This window comes from Lycium ferocissimum, chromosome 10, assembly GCF_029784015.1.
Source record: "Lycium ferocissimum isolate CSIRO_LF1 chromosome 10, AGI_CSIRO_Lferr_CH_V1, whole genome shotgun sequence".
Lineage (NCBI taxonomy): Eukaryota > Viridiplantae > Streptophyta > Magnoliopsida > Solanales > Solanaceae > Lycium > Lycium ferocissimum.
This window is the reverse complement of record NC_081351.1, coordinates 18,671,675-18,679,757: the sequence shown is the minus strand read 5'-3', so window position 1 is coordinate 18,679,757 and position 8,083 is coordinate 18,671,675.

Here is an 8,083-nt window from a genome sequence, read left to right as displayed (position 1 = left end):
CAACATTCCCAATGGAGTTCTCGTTGGCCGAGTCAACCCCCGATGCCTTAATTCCAATTTCCCATCCCAAGTTCGAAATGCATCTGAGTGTATTGGGAACCGAACTAAATACACACGGAAGTTCTAAACGACCATTCGAACCTCTCAGAATCGATGGAATTCCTAAAAGGGTTCGTTTGCCCAAAAGTCAACTTCGGGTCTAACATTTTTCACTTTAAAGCCTATATTTTCACAGAAGTTGCTCGAATCCGGTCTAGACACCTCAGGAAGAGTGTCAACGGTCCCTTCGGGTCATAAGTGAGCTAATCAATGCTCGGGAACGAGCAAAAATGCTAAAAATACTATAACGACTAAACAGGTCATTACACTAAGGTTAGAATTGACCTAACTAGAATAGGAGCAATATTAGCATCATTCTTCATGATTTCTAATCTAGATTTCGATTATGCTTAGACTACTTTGGTTCTGAGGTCCAGAGGAAAGGCAAGGCAAAGGAGTGAGTTGTTGGTGTTGCGGTTCGGCCATCCAGGTAGGTTATAGCTTATCCTTGGTGAGACTTCGTATAGTGAAGCGCATATGTAGATTATATTGTCGGAGACAGCTTGTGAATCTTCGGGTATAAAGTTGGGTTGGATATTTCTTTAGGTTGGGCCCTATTGTGTGTTGGGGCTAGCCACCTCGTTGTGTTGTGATTTGATTGTTCAATTGTGTTGGCTTGATGCCATGAGTTATTGATAGATATTGAATTATGTTTATCATCTTAATTATGATATTGTTGGCGTACCCACTGTGGGTACTTGTGATTCGCTTATTTTGTTGGCGTACCCACTGTTAGTACTTGTGATTCGATTATTTTGTTGGCATACCCACTGTTGGTACTTGTGATTCGGTTATATTGATGGCATATCCACTGTTGGTATTTGTGATTCGGATATATTGTTGGCGTACCTATTGTTGGTACTTGTGATATTGAGCATGATTATTGATGTTAATACATGCATTGCACGCACTCCCATTTTCATGATACACTGTTGAGATACTGATGATGTTTGATGAAACACTTGATGAGCTGGGCTTGGTTTTACTTGAGTGACGTGAGATGGCCGATGTCCGATGTTAATCCCGAAATCGTTGATTATGGCCGATGTCCGATGTTAGTTCCGAAATCGTTGATTGAGTGAGTGCATGAACTCCGCGGGTCCCCCAGAGTGATGCCGGTGAGAACCCCCCGTAGGCAAAGATCCGAGACGGGTGGCACTTAGACTTCACAAGTCACACTGGGTTGTGTTACCGAGATGTCGATATTTCCGTCCGGAGTACATGTGTACACAACATTTGCATGGCATTGCGTTGCATTCATACACTGCTGCATTGCATTGCATTATGACTTAATTTTGAGATGTTTGGTGTTGTACTTGTGATGTTGGATTTGGATTAGATATATTCAGACTTGACACATTTGGGATTAGATGTTTTACATAGGCGATAGTGGATACTTGGATTTGATTACATTGACTTATACTTGTTGGTTTATCGGCTTTATTATCTGAGTTGTGTTAGCTATGCTTAGTCGGCCGATGATGCCTACCGATCTTGTTGATTGTCTTGACCGCACTTGTACCAAGATCTTGTTGATTGTCTTGACACTGCGCACTTTGCGCATTCCTATATGAATGCGAGTACCGGTGTTGGATCTACTTTTTGACGCGTGGCTGATAGTCGCTTCAGCATTGTTTTCGAGTCTCCAGGGTGAGCATGGTCGTTCACTGCCTTGAAGACTTCTCTATCTTTATGTCCTATTCTATCCAGAGACAGACACTTATGTTTTAGTATTCTATACTTGTATTATTCCCCTTTTTAGATGCTCTTGTATTATTCAGACTAGACTCTCGGCGTATTATTATCATTCCGCACCGTATATATATATATATATATATATATATATATATATATATATATATATATATATATCAATCGTGAAGACTTACTTATCTATTCTTTCCGTTGATTGGTTATGTATTTGGGACTTTATTTATTGTTGGTTGAGGGTTCGCTTACCGAGGTGGGAAGCAAGTGCCCGCATGGCTTAGGCAAAATAGGTCGTGACATTATTGTTATTTCATCTTAGCAATTTTAATATTATTATTTTTTACAAAACTAATTTATTTAGAAGCCCAAGGAATGTACTGGGAAAAGAGGATTTAAAATCCGAACAAATCCAAAAATAAGTCCATACAACGACTCCTTGACATGCATTCCAGAAATTTTCCTACACATACCAAATATCAAAATATGACCCTCATTTAATATTTTCTGCTTTTGGATAAGTCTTGACAACTTCTTACGCAAACAAGATTTTCTCCATATCCCCACATATCTCTCCAATTTATTGCCCTTTTTCAAGTAACTGCTTTCCATCAGACTTGGCACCCCCTCTCTCCTCCATTTCCTCCTAGTAGCCGCCCCTATGCTTTCTCTTCCTCATATCCTTTTGATTTCTCTCATCTTCTTAAATCACTTCCTATTTCTCAAACGGCTCTTTCCCATTTTTCATGACAGAAAATCTTTTGTTTACTGCAAAGATGATTTCATTGTCAATTTTGTATTCAAAATTTAAATTCTCTTGGACTCCAATATCTACCTATAAATATTAGCGTTTGAAGTTCATTTAAGGGGAATTTTTGGCCGCCCCTTTTACCTCTGAAGTTCATTAACCTGACATCCTCTTCACAACAACTAGCCAATATTTTCTCCATTCGAGTAGATTTCTTGACGCATGCTTTAGTTCACTGCACCAATAGAAGGTCAGTTTATTTCTCTTTTTCGATTCTTCCATTTCCTGGTAAATAATATTTCTGATTTGGGAGTTGTTCTTGCAATGCTTTTAATTTTGGTTTATTTTTCATGCTTTAAACACCATAAAGATACGACACTCACTATGCCGCTTGTAGAACCTTGACGTTGTTTAAACGCGACTCTTCATTCTGCGTGCTTTAGTTTTGTTAGAAAGTATCTGTAAAGATTTTGCCTTCATTAGTATTTTCAGATCATAAGAAATTTGGCCACGTAATTAAACATGAATGCTACATGTTGGATGAAATGCTTGTTTGAACATTTTTGTTTAAGCGTTGGGTCTCGACCAATTTACTCGAAGGTTTGAAAAGGAAAACATATGTTTGACCTCTCTGTTTTGAGGTTTCTGATTTAATTGCCCAAGATATGTATACATGTAGGGCTGCTGTTCTCTCTCTCTCTCTCTTTTTTTTTTTCTTTCTCTGTTTAACACTTGTTTACAAATTCTTATTTACTTATATCAGTTTAGAGTCTTATCCTTATAACCCACATAGTATGACTTTAAGATTTCAGTCCCCTTTATACCTAAATGAGATCTAGGAACATATGATTAAGCACCTTGAACCAAGCATCTATTTTTGATAAGAGAGTCAAAGAAGCCGGTAAAAAGTATACTGCTATGTTTCGACTTTGTTGAAATACAAGAAAAAATGTCTTTACTTTCCTTTGACACATGAGAAAGCAGGTTGGAACATTATGTGCTAGATACATTGTTTGTCTACTAATGTTCTAAGTTATGAGGTATTCGTGTCAAAATTGATTACAAAAGATACAAAAATGGTTATTAATAATATAATGCATTAGGAGGTTATTTGCACCATACCAAATTTTGTTTCAGTGAAAAGCGTTTTAAATGTGGTAATATTATTCCATGTCTAGCTACTGAATCTTATATATTTAATATCCACGCAGTACATTTTTTTTTTTTCTAAGTAAGCTATTAAATATTAACCTGCTAATTTCCTTATTGCCCCTTTTTTTTTTTCACATGTACACTTTGGCAAAATGGAGTCTTCATAAAGACTCTCACTGCCCGAGCAGTCTCGTTTTGAGACTATGCCGCCGCTAGACCTCGAATGTGTGCATCTGCATTTCATTCACTTCTCTCGATCCCTCGAGCACATCCGAACAGAAAAGGAAATTGGGAATCCGCATTCGCTTCTTTGTTAACTCTTCTCCCTCTCTTGAAAGTGTCTGAACTAAAGCAAGAAAAGAGGGGAGAATACAGGAATGGCTGATGTATTTTTTTTCTTCTTGTCTTATGCTTTACTGATTATTTTGTGTGCGCAACTGTTTATTTGATTTATTTTAGATTATTAGCCACATTTGAACCTTGGAGGGGTAATTCGGATATTATTTAAGCTCAGTATCGAAAAGTTATGTTTTCCCAAAACTCTATTTTAGTTCATTATATGAGTCCAAAAGAGCTTTAAAACCGGCTAAATACTCTTCTTTTAAGAAAAATGAGTTCATTGATCACTTCAATAAGTCCTTAAAATTTCTCTAATAGCCTGTTTGGCCAAGCTTTTAAAAACAACTTATTTTATAAAGTACTTTTGAAAAAAGTACTTTTCAAAAAGATTTTAATTAAAAAGCAGTTTGTGTTTGGCCAATTAATTTAAAAGTATCTTTTGAGCAGCAATTAGTATTTAAAGCTTTTAAAAAGTGCTTATGTGTATTTTTCTCAAAAGTACTTTTCAAAAAGTCTTTTAAAAAAAAACTATTTTTTTAGCTTCTGAAAAACTGCTATTACTCCCCAAAAGACTTATTTTCTCCCAAAGCTTGGCCAAACACCTCACTTTTTTTAAAATAAGCACTTATTGAAAAAATAAGTACTTTTAGGGGAAAAATAAGCTTGGCCAAACAGGCTATAAAACATATGATTTCATCAGTCTGCTTAGAGAAGTGTCCAAGTTTCTGGTCTTTTAAAAAAAAAAAAAAATACTGTTAAAGCGTGACAAGAGTAAATTTCTAGCAACTAAAAAATGACTTTCCAATCAAATTTTGTTTGAAGTAAATCTATGCCCCTTTGGCCTAAAATCTAAAGTTATCTTTTGTCTGTTGCTTCAAGTTAAATTTGTTAGAAATTTGTCTCTTGCCCATGTGATTTTAAAAAGCTCTTTATAAAGGTATAAATGCTGCTTTAGTCACATTAAGTAGATATCGCTTCATCACGTTATTATACTAGTACCGTAATTTGCCTCCCTTTCGATCTAATGAAATATTTAAAATGCTATATTTTCTTATCAAGTTTTATATTTTTAATTAACCTAGTTTGGCTAGTAACCGTAATTAGTGGATCTTAAAGGATGCTTATCCCCTTCCCTTTAGGATAATTAAGAACCCTTACCTAGAATCGCCTTAGTTAAGTAGACCATTATTCGAAGTTAATTTTTAGCATTTACTTGGTTAAAATAGGTGTTCTAATTCACTTTTAAAATAATTAGGTGGTGACTCCTTAAGTTAAGTAATCAGGAATCACCAATATGTTTGTACTCTGCTTTAATCCGGTCAAAATGGAGTATAACAAGAATCTTTATAAATAAAGTTTAAACAAACATTTACCTACATACATTTGACAGAGAAAACAAGCTAGTTTTCAGTACCAAGATACACCCTTTTCACTTCTAAATTCAATACTTCAAATCATCTCATTATACTATCAAAGAAAGAGAATGGAGTTTCTCTACTATGCTTTTGAAACTAAATCTTTTATCCCTTTTAGCTTAACTGGTTTTAGTGATGAATTAGGCCTTCACCATTCACTGTCGGTAATCTGTGTGTGCCCAATTTAAATGCCGAATTGGTCCCCCAACCTTTCCTTTATGTGAAGTTTGTCCCCTATAAAATTAAAACATATTACGATCGTGTAAGAATAGGACTTCATCAAATGCAATAGGGTGTCAAAACAGAATGCCCCACAAACAAATCAAAAAGTTCAAACTTTAACAAAGAATCAAAAAATCTTAAATGCAAAAGGATAAAGAAAACATTATACAACCACTTTCCATGATACTATTAGCTATTTTCCCTGTGAAAAATGAAATTAGCAAACAAGACAAGCGTATTAAGCCATAGAATTTCATCAAATGCAAAAAGGTTAAAAACATAATCCTCAAGGAAACAAAAAAGTCTCAAACTTTTAACAATCATAATTTTTCAAAATGGGTTCAAAGAATAAGTTAACCCATTCACAAAATTCATGAGAAAGTCAGCTATTTTTGTTTGTGACACATCAAACTAGCAAAAAGATTCAAACTTTGAGCAAAAATATTCACCTTCTTCACTTTCAAAAATCAATAATTGACAAAATACTATCAAACAAAGACATACAGTTAGCACATTTGTAAGGAAGAAAAAAAAAATTATCTTTAAGCTGCAAATTGCTGAATTTTAACTAAATGGGTTTCTCTAATATGCTTTTTAAACAAAAAAAAAAAAAAAAAATCCTTTTTTGCTTCAATATTCAAATCGGTTAATGGGAAATAATCGGTTTGTATCGTATTATAAATGCTGATTTGGTCCCCAATCTTTTCTTTATGTGAAGTTTGTCCCTTCATATAGTAGTACTCACTTTTACTCCCTCAGTCCAATTTATTTAATACACTTTCTTTTAGTCTGTCCTAAGAAAAATGATTTATAACCACACATATTTTTATGGCTTGTTTTAAACTACAAGTTTTAAAAGTCTTTCTTTCTTTCTTAAACTTCGTGCCTAGTCAATTATATCACATAAATTGGGACAGAGGGAGTATTTGAAGAGTCAAACTATTTTTTTAATAATTAATAATTTAAAATAATAATAATAATAAATTATAATTTTTCTCCCTTTGTCGTAACTTATGTGGCGGTGTTCGAATTTCGAGAGTTAAACGACTGTTTCTTTAATGGTGATATTTTCATATGTCTTTTGAATATTTTGAATCATGTTAATTATTGTGACTTATAATACTTTTACGTAGTTTTCAAATATATAAATTTTATTTTAAAAAACTTAAAGATTCTATGTCCGAATTCACGATCAAAATTAAGAGATTTGGCTCTCAAATCGAAAATTTTGACACATAAATTTAGACATAGCTGGTGGTACTTTTAATATTTTTATTCTATAAAGAGGCAATATTCGTATTTACTTAGAAAACTTTTTAAAAAAATGACCTTCGTATGTCAGACTTTCTTTGAAACAAATGGAATGGACAAAGAAGACCAATGATCATGCTAAAAGCCGTGGTATTCTACCTTTGTTGGTTTTGAGCGAAGAAGAACCCTCTATGATAAATTTTCAAGGATCTCTGAAATTCATTTATGTCTCTCAGATATAGCTGTAACAGGTTATGTGACCTCGGAAGTCCCATCATAAAATAAAAATAAACTTCTTTTTCCTAATCAAATCAATAAAGTTGTAAATTTGTCATTTTTGTAAAACTGATTTATTCGAAACAATACTTTTAAAATGTAAGATTAATTTCAAGAATGATCATTGAACTTTTATCCATTAAGATAGTAAAATCGTAAAAATTATATTTATGCATTAAACTAACTAAACTTTACCTACTGTAACAATACAACCACAAAACTATTTTTTCATCGCATACAACCAAACTAATATCTTTTTCTTTTCATCAAACAAGCAGTGTCTTTCTATATGTCTAGCTAGAACTGAACTGTCTTCCAGTAGCTTACATTCTTGATTCTTGTATGTCCCTTAGTAGTATGTATTTCATTGACATATAGAGTGATCCCCTTAGATGGTGAAGTTGTTTCTGCAGCATATAAAAATTTGATCACATCAAGTCTTTCCAAACATCTGATTAATATTAGTCTTCAAGTCTCCAGGATACAATTTTATGGCCTTCAAAGCAAACCTTTGCACTCCAAAAAGTGTCCCTGTGCAATTTCTTTATTGCACTGCACAAAATTTCAGCCAATCAAGTAATAACTTGTCACAAAAGAAAGTATAGTTCCTTCATAACTCGAAAGTATAGTTCCTTCATAACTCGAATAACTAGTGATCAATGTGGTATACACTCGACGAATGAAAGGGGTAATCTCATAGTTACGTTAGTAAACATTGAATTGCACATATGATTAATTAAACTAAAAAGTTGTGATAACAAAATTACACTGCAAAGCAATCTTTATGCACATTATCAAACCAATGATGTTACCTTAAGAGTACTGGAGCTTTATTAAGAGTATGGGATGTACTTATTTTTCTTACAATCATTCA